We start from the raw sequence: 11,804 nt of genomic DNA, 5'->3' as shown, positions 1-11,804 counted from the left end.
TCTGTGAGTCATCCCGACATACACCAATACATTTTGATCTACGTTCTGCCCACCCTGCATTTAAAGTGCTATCCAAAAGCTAAATATTATGACATAGATCAGTGGTTCCCAACCTGGGGGGTGTGAAGTAATCCGGAAGGGGCTGCGAACAGTAAAGAAATTAATTATTATTTTTAAAAAGTCTTCACTCCCTGGACACTGTCTGCTCCCCACTGCCGCTGCAGATGACACCTCCTCCTTGCTCCAAATGAGGAGGGAGGAGTTTTGCTGAAGTGCTAGAGCATCTTTCAGGTGCACCAAAGGCAGGCATCTGCCTCTAAAATACATAGCAGACACCAAAGGAGGCTGAGGGTGGAGCTACCAGAAAGAAGAGGGAATTACTACCACTGACTGCCGTCTCCTCACACTACCACTACTGATGACGTCCTTACTCAGAATGAGAGGGCTTTTTGTGAAGCAAAAAGAAGCAAGGCTGCAAGGAAAGGCCGCTTTCCTCCTTCCCTCCTGGCAGCCAAGCTGCCTTCCTGGAGGGAGTTTTATGTAACATAACAGGAGGAGGTCACAAAACATTTTGAGCTCATAAAGGGGGTCCTGTACTCATAAAGGTTGGGAACCACTGACATAGATCATAAAAAAAAGATACTGATGATCACTTTTTGATACTGAGCTACAAACATTTCTACTGAACAACCACAGCCCAGAGCTTTCCTGTTTCCCAAATACCAGGAAAGGTTTTCCAGGGGACAGAGTATGTTACAGCGGGAGCAGTAGGCTGGAAAGCCCAATTGATAAATAATTTTCCCCACCTTTATATTTTGAATGTAGTTTTGTGTATTAAAACGCACGACATCCTCAAGAAAGAATCAGGTGTACCATGTTGGAAGAATAGTTTCAGTTCATAATCTTTTAAGCAGCTTGTTTTTGTTGCAGCCCCCTCAAAATATTTTCATATATAAACATTCAATATATTTAGGTCTGCACTTTCACACATTTATCTATGAGTAAGTCCTATTGATCTCTATAGGACTGTATAGACATGTATAGGATTGTTCCATGAAAGCCTACATCAAAAACCACACATACTCTAATAACAGGCAATGAAAAATGCAATATTTTATTATAATTATGATAGTTTCAGGTTAGTATTGTCTTTTTAAAAGTTGGTGTTTTGATTTTAAAAACTTAAGAATCTGCAGGAAAAATGAAAAGAGTAAAACTACATTCCTGTTTCTGCCAACACACTTTCTATTGAATGCACCCCTTGATAAGAAACAGTTTCAGGAAGTATAACAAACCCAGCATGCCTTGCCTTGTTGCCAGTAAAAGGGAATTGCTTCAATGGCGCTTTTAATAAGTGTCATTGAAGCCATTTTCTTTCCCTGGCAGCAAATGTGTATATAATAGACTGTACACTCGTTGAATGTTACATGTGAATAACTGTACGAGTGTACAGCCCAGCTACTTGTGTACCCAGGTACACAGATTGTACACTCGTTGACTATTACATGTGAATAACTGTACGAGTGTACAGCCCAACTACTTCTGTACCAGGTACACATACTGTACACTCGTTGACTGTAACGTGTGAACAGGGCCATAATCATCATAATCATAATATAATTTATATCCCAGCCTTCCGCCTGAAAGAGCCCAGGGCAGTAAAGCAATTAATTATTATTATTTTTAAAAAGTCTTCACTCCCTGGACACTGTCTGCTCCCCACTGCCACTGCAAATGACACCTCCTTGCTCCAAATGAGAGGGGAGGAGTTTTGCTGAAGTGCTAGAGCATCTTTCAGGCACACCAAAGGTATAAAATACATGGCAGAAACCAAAGGAGGCTGAGGGTGAAGCTACCAGAAAGAAGAGGGAATTACTACCACTGACTGCCGTCTCCTCACACTACCTGATGCCCTTACTCAGAATGAGAGGGCTTTTAGTGAAGCAAAAAGAAGCAAGACTGCAAGCCAAGGCTGCTTTCCCCCTTCCTTCCTGGCAGCCAAGCTGCCTTCCTGGAGGGAGGTCACAATTTTTTTTGAGCTTATAAAGGGGGTCCCTTACTCATAAAGGTTGGGAACCACTGACATAGATCATAAAAAGAGATACGGATGATCACTTTGATACTGAGCTACAAACATTTCTACTGAACAACCACAGCCCAGAGCTTTCCTGTTTCCCAAATACCAGGAAAGGCTTTCCAGGGGACAGAGTATGTTACAGTGGGAGCAGTAGGCTGGAAAGCCCAATTGATAAAGAATTTCCCCCACATTTACATTTTGAGTGTAGTTTTGTGTATTAAAACGCATGATATCCTCAAGAAAGAATCAGGTGTACCATGTTGGAAGAATAGTTTCAGTTCATAATCTTTTAAGCAGCTTGTTTTTGTTGCAGCCCCCTCCTCAAAATATTTTCCTATAAAAATATTCAATATATTTAGGTCTGCACTTTCACACATTTATCTATGAGTAAGTCCTATTGATCTCTATAGAACTGTATAGACGTGTATAGGGTTGTTTCACGAAAGCCTACATCAAAAACCATACATACTCTAATAACAGGCAATGAAAAATGCAATATTTTAATAACTATAATTATGATAGTTACAGATGAGTATTTTCTTTTTAAAAGTTGGGGTTTTGATTTTAACAACTTAAGAATCTGCAGGAAAAATGAAAAGAGTAAAACTACATTCCTGTTTCTGCCAAAACTCTTTCTATTGAAGGTACCCCTTGACCAGAGCTTGGAAGTAACTAGTTACAAGTAACGAATTACTTGTAATTCATTACTTTTTTGAGTAACGAGTGGGTAATCCCTTTACATTTCGATTCTAATAGAACTAGGTGTAATTTTACTACTTTTGTGGAGTAATTGTAACGTTTCCAGAGTTACTTTTGGGCATTACTTGGGGGGGGGAGAGCAGGGGAAGTCTTCTGCTCCTCTGATTTGTGGATGAAAATCATGTGCCTCAAACTGGGCTTCTGTGCAGTGTCGCTCTTTCCTCATGCTCTGTGGATGGGTAGGAGGTGACAAGGGAGGAGGTGGAGAATGAGACGGAGTGGAGTGGAGAAAACAATTATTTAAAAAAATGGGTAGTGGTGGTGAAGAATGGAGTGGGGTGAAAAAGGATCTGGAGGTCAAGAACATGGATAAAGGAGGAGAAGGAGGCAGCAGCAGAATGGAGATAAAGAACTGTGGAGGTGAAAGATGACTCTCTGTGTGTGTGCGTGTGTGCCTGTGTGAATACTGTGTTTGCACTTGGCACACAAAGTGGCCTCCACCACCCTCTCTGGCTACTGGGCTGCATTTGTAGTATTTTAACTTTTTTGCATCTCAGGGGAAAATGTTTGCTTGAGTGAGTGTCCCTTAGTTGGTGGCAGGGCAGGGTCTGGGAGGTGGTTAAGTGAGAGAGATTATGCTGGCTGGTTGAGTGGGGGGGTTGCACTTGGTTTGATGTGCAAAGATCTGAGTAGTGGCCTCTGCCTCCCTCCCCACCACCCTTACCAGTGGAGAGACCACCATTGCTATCTTATGGATACAAATAATTATTCTGCTACCTCTGTATGTGTTTGTTTATTTTTAACGTTGTTTTAGGCAGCAGCCAAGGCCAGCATCTTGTAGGCTTTTTTTTAAAGTAACTGAAATGTAATTGTAGTGATTACTTTGGAGGAAAAGCAAAGTAATCAGTTACTTTCAGAGCAATTGTAATTGTAACAGTAATTACTACTTTTTTGGGCCATGTAACTGTAACTGTAATTTATTACTTTTTAAAATTAATCTTCCAAGCTCTGCCCTTGACAGGAAACAGTTTCAGGAAGTATAACAGACCCAGCATGCCTTGCCTTGTTGCCAGTAAAAGGGAATTGCTTCAATGGCACATTTAAAAAGTGTCATTGAAGCCATTTTCTTTCCCTGGCAGCAAATGTGTATATAACAGACTGTACACTCGTTGAATGTTACATGTGAATAACTGTACGAGTGTACAGCCCAGCTACTTGTGTACCCAGGTACACAGACTGTACACTCGTTGACTATTACATGTGAATAACTGTACGAGTGTACAGCCCGACTACTTCTGTACCAGGTACACAGACTGTACACTCGTTGACTGTAACGTGTGCACAGGGCCAGAGAGACACAGCAGTTCAGAGAGGAGCTGAAAAATGATAGCAGTTTGAATATAATAAAGGAAAAAGCCCTCCAAAACAGAATCCCCTTTACAGAGACTCTGAGGGATCAAACTGTGTGGGAGAATGGTGTGCTGTACAGGCTGTGGTTGCCTAATGAATGGGAGAATCACTGTGAACCAGTGAAACAATTGGTGGTACCTAGCAAATTTAGAGCCAGATTGCTAGAGGTAGCCCATGATGTCCCATGTTCAGGACACCTTGGAATAAAGAAGACCAAGAAAAGATTGGCTGCACACTATTATTGGCCCAATATTTCTAAAGACGTCAAACAATATTGTTTATCTTGCAACATATGCCAAAAGGTGGGGAAAAGTGGAGTAAAGACAAAAGCACCATTGAAACCCCTTCCTATAATAGGACAACCCTTCTATAGAGTGGGAATAGATTTGGTGGGCCCTTTTTCCAAACCCACAAGGCATGACAAAAAATACCTATTGGTGGTGGTGGATTTTGCCACCAGATACCCAGACGCTGAAGCACTAAGATCCGTGGAAGCCCCTGTAGTGGCAGAGGCTTTATTAAAAATCTTTATGAGACGGGGTTTCCCTCATGAAGTGTTGACGGATCAAGGCAGTGTATTCATGGGAGAAGTGATGCAGTGTATGTGAAGGTGTTGTGGACTAAAACATTTAAAGTCAACTACTTACCATCCAGCAACTAATGGGTTAACAGAGCTTTAATGGGGTTCTGAAGGGCATGATAAGAAGTTATGTTCAAGATGACCCACAAGACTGGGATGAACGTTTGGGGTGCTTCTTATTTGTATACAGAGAAGTCCCTCAGGAGTCAACAGGGTTCTCACCCTTTGAATTGATGTTTGCTAGAAAAGTGAGGGGACCTCTGGAACTGTTAAGGGATTAATGGGAAGGGACCCTGGGAGAGTACAAAACATCTGTGGTCGATTTTGTATTAGACTTCCGCAACAAATTAGCATCAATGATGGAAGTTGTGCAAAAGAATTTAAGTCAAGCTCAGCAGAAGCAAAGTTACTGGTATGATAGAACAGCCAGAGAGCGTGTGTATGATGTGGGAGATATGGTTATGGCATTCATACCCAGGAAACACGATAAATTACAGGCCAACTGGGAGGGACCATATACCATAATGGAAAAGCTTGACAGTGACTTATGTGATAACCACAGACCAATTAAAAAAGCATAAAGTGGTTCATGTAAATATGTTGAAACCTTATCACACCAGGGATGCAAAGGTGTTGCAAGTTACCTTATTCCCTGAAGGAAGTGGGCCTGATTTACCAGATTTGGGTCAGGAAAGTAAGGCAGAAGATGGGATGGATCAGTTGGAATGGTCGGGGGAAGTCGATGGAAAAGTCCAAGAAGAAATAATGAGTGTGTTGAATGAATACAGGGAACTTTTCAGTAACAGGCCTGGAAGAACCAGTGTGGCAAGGCATAGTATTGACACTGGAAATCATCCCCCTATTAGATCTGCCCCTTACAGAGTGAATGGGAAAGTGTTGGATGAGATATGAAAGGAAGTACGAAAGAAACAAGTGAGAGCATTTTTAGGTATGGCTGGTTTTTACAGAAAGTTTATAAAGGGGTTTGGAGAGATAGCAACCCCACTGCATGAGTTAACACAGAAAAAGTGTGCTGAGTGTGTGAGATGGGATGAACGGTGCCAAAAGGCTTTTGATCAACTGAAGCAAGCGCTGTGTCAGGGTCCGATATTGATAGCTCCGGACTTTGAACAACCGTTTATAGTGGCAACAGATGCATCTGATTTGGCTCTTGGAGTTGTGCTGATGCAAGAGCAAGAGGGCATCAAGCACCCCATTGCCTACTTAAGTCGCAAACTGTCGTCAAAGGAAAGAAACTACTCTTCAGTCCAGAAGGAGTGCCTGGCAGTCGTGTGGGGCCTGGGAAAGCTGAGACCCTACATCTGGGGAAGGAAGTGCATGGTCATCACGGATCATCGTGCGTTGCTGTGGCTGGACACTATGAAAAATAGCAACACCATGCTGCAAAGGTGGTCCTGGGCACTGCAGGAGTACCAGATAGACTTTGGTTACATCAAGGGAAAGGACAATGTGTTGGCAGATGGACTTTTGAGGCAGATGGCAGATACTACAATCAAGTGAGCAAGATGTAACATATAAAGGACACTTTACCCCAAAGTGATGGACACTTGTATATAAACACGGCGTATTAGTCCTGGGTACAGGAGAAATACTCTGCTGTTATTTAAGGGGGGGGGATGTGATGTTCCTGTAGGTTAAGCATCTGTAAATATGTTAAGTGCGGGTCTATTAGGTGATGTATGGTAATTGACTGAGAGACAAAGGGGGAGTACATGGGTGAGAAGCTGAAGTATGCTGGATGATGATTGGTTGAGTGGCTGGTTGGCTGAAGGTATAAATGGAGGTTTGTGAGCGATGGGGGGAGAAGTTGTTGAGTAGGTTGGAGTGAGGTCGTTTGGTGAGGGTTGGTTGGCAGAGTTCTGAGGGAAGTTTAGATTGTATTTGGCTGATATTTAAAGAGTATATATATGAACAGAAACAAAGAATGACCATATATGAAACCATACGCTTGTGAAACATTCCTAAAGTAATCTTGTTATTTCCTGTTGTTAGTAAATAAATACTTATTTGGTTTACCAAAGGCCTGATCCTTGGCTGGGGGAATATACAGACCAGAGGGGAGGGCAAGGTAATTACCAAGGCTGAACAGAAACTGTATCTAATGGTGGCAGCGGTGAAGGGAGATATTGTAACAAGTCAAGTATCCAGAGCAACCCAGAGTTGTATGCTTTATATATAAAGATACAAGGGGGTTGGGAATAGCATAGGCACACAGTCACACAGCAACAAGCTATAGAGAGACTTAAGGCAAAGTCTCTGGGAGTATTGGTTACAGGAAGTGACTGGTGGTGCTGCCTAGCAGTGGGATCTAGTGAGATCTATGCTAGAGCAGAGTGAGAAACCATATAAAGGATGGTCCTGACTGGTGGTGTCCCTGGTGGTGCCTAGTAAAAGGCAGTAACCAAAAACAGGTGGGAACCTGACAAGGAGAACCAGGGAAGGATGTCACAGAGTCCAACAACATCTGGAGGGCACAAGGTTGCCTATCCCTGGCCTAAGAGAGATGCTCCAACCTAGAACTCTGTGGGTGACCACATGGGGGCACAAGTGCACAGCGATGGGAGCTCCCCATTCTAACCCCTGGGAATCCCTCTACCTTCTGCATCAATAGATTTCTACTAAGATGCGGTAAGGCCCAGGTTGAAAGTCTCACTGCTGGGAAGCGAAGGCAGAAAAATATCTTCCCACAGTCCCACCATTGAGGTTACTCCCTACTGTAAAAAACAAACTGGAGAGGGAGAAAGAGGGGGATCACTGCAGCATTCAAATTTCCTGAAGCATCGTACCCAAAGATATCCCCACTGCGCAAGTAATAATTTGACATTCAGCTCCATAGGCCGCCTTGGCTGAGCATGTAAACATCATCATTAAACAGGCCCCCCCTCCCGGCCTTGTGTCATACAGGTTGTTTCTCTAGTCACGGATCTGCAATCCCAGCAGTCACCAACCCCGTTAAAACCATTGCGGTGTCCTGTTGGCCTTTGCAGAAGCTGAATTAAACATTAGCAACTCTATTTGGGTCAGCCTCACGTTCCTACATAAGCAGAACTCTTCCAAGAAAAGAGAAAGGCTGCCTTTGAGCAAGCGAGACATCCACTTACCAGAGACAGAAAGGACATTTGGTCCCTGACTGAACAATTAGGATAGCCTTAGGGTTGAACGAATAATGCAGCTTTGGTCTGGGAAGAATGGGCATTAGCCAGAAGATGATACAGGGCAACCAGTTAAGACCAGGCTGAACACAGGGCAACCACAGCAGAATTAAGAGTCTGTTCTCCAGCTGATATAGGTTTTGCCAGGTAAAAGCTGAGTCACCTACCCTGTGCTGAGCTTCTAGGATTCTGGGGGCCTATGTTGATTGATCCTTGTTGGAAACTGGCAGCCCTCCAGAAGGTTACACTACAGCTCCCATCATCATCACCCCTACCTGCTGGCCATGCTAGCTGCTGGGGCTGAGGGACACTGGAATCAAACAACACCCGAAGGGTCCCCCGCTACCTCTGGCATAGGCAAGATGAAACTAGATGGAGTAATGGCCTGGCTCTGTAGAAAACAGCTTTCTATGTTTATTAAGGGGAGTATTCACACGTTACTCTGTACCCAGGTAGAAGCCCCCTGTACCTGGGTACAGCTGCTCTTGAGAAAGAGTTTACACGTAGTGATTTCAAAAATCACCACATGTACAGGTACCCTGAAAAAGGACATCTTCTGCTCACGTGGTGATTCTCCCTGCATGCTGTCCACGTGGAGCTGATCGTGAGCAATTCGTTTTTCTCCCCTGGACAGCCTGAGCCTTTGTTCTAGCAGCAGCAGCCGCCAATCAGAAATGGGCTCAAGGAAACGTCAGTTGCTGGAGCCACAGAGCGGGAAAGAAGAATGAAGCTAAAATGGAGGCAAGGGAAGGGAGACCAGCCTGAAGCAACGAATGAGCTTGAGGGAAGGAAAGAGGCAAAAAACGGGGGGGGGAGAGCTTTGAAGGACTCACTGCAATTTTTAAAAAGTCTACTCAGAAGTAAGTGCCATTGAGTGCAGTGCTTCTGTGTGCTGGCAATGAGTGAGTTTGAGGAAAGGACAGAGGGGAAAAAATGGAGAGGAGAGAGCTTTGCAGGATTCACATTTGAATTTTAAAAATGTCTACTCAGAAGTAAATCCCACTGAGTTCAGTGGGGCTTACTCCCAGGTAACTGGAGCGGAGCTTCTGTGTGAGCAATGAGCTTCAAGGGAAGAAAGGAGGAAAAATGTCTACTCAGAAGTAAATCCCACTGAGTTCAGTGGGGCTTACTCCCAGGTAAATGGAGTGACTAAAAATGTGAGAGAGACTTGTCAGGAAGCTAGAGCTAGGTTTAAAAAATAAGTTTGTTTTACAAACTTCAATGGAGTTTAAGCCTCTTGTGGGCTCAGACAAGTGGAAACTGCTATTTTGAGAGAAGGGCAGAAGAAAGGAGCAATCAGAAAGCTAGTGAAGAGAGACAAGGGGGAGAGATTATGAGGGCTCGCACTGTAATTCTAAAAATGTCTAAGAAGTAAGTCTCACTTAGTTCAATGGGGCTGAGGGATACTGGAATCAAACACCCGAAGGTTCCCCCGCTACCTCTGGCATAGGCAAGATGAAACTAGATGGAGTAATGGCCTGGCTCTGTAGAAAACAGCTTTCTATGTTTATTATAATCATCACAATCATAATATAATTTATATCCCAGCCTTCTGCCTGAAGGAGCCCAGGGCAGCAAACATGAACGAAACAATTCATCAGAAAAAATAAAAGCACACTAAAAACATTCTAAGATGCCATTATAGTTAAAAAGATTCTAAAACACTGTTCCTAAAAAAACACCAAAAAACATTCTTTCAGCAGTGACCTTTGGGTTGCCAGTAAAACTCCAAGTGATGCCTTCAGGGGCTGGGGTCCCAGTTACAGAAGATATAAAGTTACACCAAAGTACTCACCCAAGGACATCAGGGTTGCAGATGTAGCACAGGCCAAACAAACCAAGGTCAAGCACAGCCCAGAGAAACAGTTTAGGTCCAAATGTGATCCAGAGACAAAGCCAGGCAACACTGCAAGGTCAATGACACAGGACATTCAGGCAAGACACAATTCAACAAGGCAGGAAGACTAATCACAAGCTAGAGACCAGAAACCTGTGTTGCTTCCAAAAGCTGGAATGCTCAAAGGGGAGGCCTTATATCCTCTGGCATTCTAAACCATACCCTAACCACAGCTGCAGATAGTGGAAGAGTATCAATTATTACTTACTCACTCCTTACTCATGAGTAGACCAATGAGTCAGGTTTCATGGACACATACCTTGCCATCACTCTTCAGCCTGGACCCGAAGGTTCTTGCACCATCACTCTAGAGCAGCCTTCTAAACCTTTGGGCCCCCAGATGTTGCTGGACAACAACTCCCATCAGCCCCATCCAGCATGGCCAATGGTCAGGAATGATGGGAACTGTAGTTCAGCAACATCTGGGGACCCAAAGGTTTCAAAAGGCTGCTTTAGAGGATGCGGGAGGCAATTCCATAAGAATGTAAGAAGAGCCTGCCGGATCAGGCCAAAAGGACCCATCTAGTCCAGCCTCATGTTCTCACAGTGGCCAACCAGATGCCCCAATGGGAAGCCCACAAGCAGGACCTGAGCGCAAGAGCACTCTTCCCCTCCTGTAGTTTCCAGGAACTGGTATTTGGAAGCATACCACCTCTGGCCATGGAGGCAGAGCGTAGCCACCCACTCCCTCTTCTGACAGTTCCATGGGTTCATCATCAGGTATCAACCCAAAGGGGCCCTCAAGGGGGCCATCAGCGTTGGATTCAGGGGGGGGCTGCCTGCTCCCCAAGGTCCTCAATCTGTGGAGTGTCTGGTTCATCCTCTGAGGACTTTATCAACAACTGGCCCGGTATCCAAGATGGAAACCGCCCTGCCTTCTGCTCTATCTTTCAGCTCACAAAGCTGCAACCCAATACATGCTTACCCAGGAGTAAGTCCCATTGAACCTAGTGGAGTTTACTTCTGAATAGACACATATTGGATTGCAGCCTAAGCTGTTTGTCCCTGACACACACACACTGCATCTCTTTATGGCTGCAATCTCGTACATATCCCTATTTAAAGAATAATTTAATTAAGTGGAAGAAAATGTAATTAATTTTAATTGTTGATGATCATTCATTTTCCCTTTATTAATATATATATATATATATCTCAGTGCCCAGTTAATGTTGTATAATAGGGTAATTAAATTCTCTTCTAAGAACTAGTTAATCTTCAAATGCTTTGGACATGGCAGAGCTCAGTGACCCTTGGGGGCTTTGAGATTGGAATTGACTCCAACAGCTGTCAGGAATCAGAGAAGAGTGTCTCTGAACATAGGCAAAGTTAGGCACAAGAGTAGATGGGGAGGAGTGAGCAAAATGTAGTGGTGACGGGGGGGAGGGGAGCCCACTTTCTTAAATCTTGGGAGCCAGGAATCGGGGCAAATCATTCCACTGCAGAAGCTACCATACCGACTCTCTCGCTTTTTCCAGCCCTGCTATTAATTTTAAACAACGCCCTGAATGTTTTAAGACCAAGATGAGTGGTTCAGTTAGGTAGCTATAGCCAATGCCAGCCCAAGTCAGAGCAGACCCATTGAGGTTAATGGGCATGGCTAACTTAGGTTCATTCATTTCAATGGGTCTACTCTGAGTAGGACTTGGTTGGCTACAACCCAATGATCTTATGGATGGGAAAGGGCCTCTTTGGGTGGTGTGAATTAGGGACCCCTATTCCCCCTTACAAAGGTACCATTCTTAGAGTAGTATAACAATCCATCCCTCTTCCCAGGGAACCCTGAACAAACTTTGTAGCTCTGTGAGGGGAATAGGGGGGTCTCCTCGCAACTCTCAGCACCCTGAACAAACTATACTTCCCAGGAGTCTTTGGGAGAAGCCAGGACTGTTTAAAGGAGCATGATAATGCTTTAAATGTACAGTATAGCGCTGCTAAGGCCATTAAGGGAATTGATGAATGGCTTCC

Source organism: Rhineura floridana, chromosome 6 (genome assembly GCF_030035675.1).
Source record: "Rhineura floridana isolate rRhiFlo1 chromosome 6, rRhiFlo1.hap2, whole genome shotgun sequence".
Classification (NCBI taxonomy): Eukaryota; Metazoa; Chordata; class Lepidosauria; order Squamata; family Rhineuridae; genus Rhineura; species Rhineura floridana.
The sequence above is the reverse complement of the archived record's forward strand: the minus strand, read 5'-3'. Positions refer to the sequence as shown.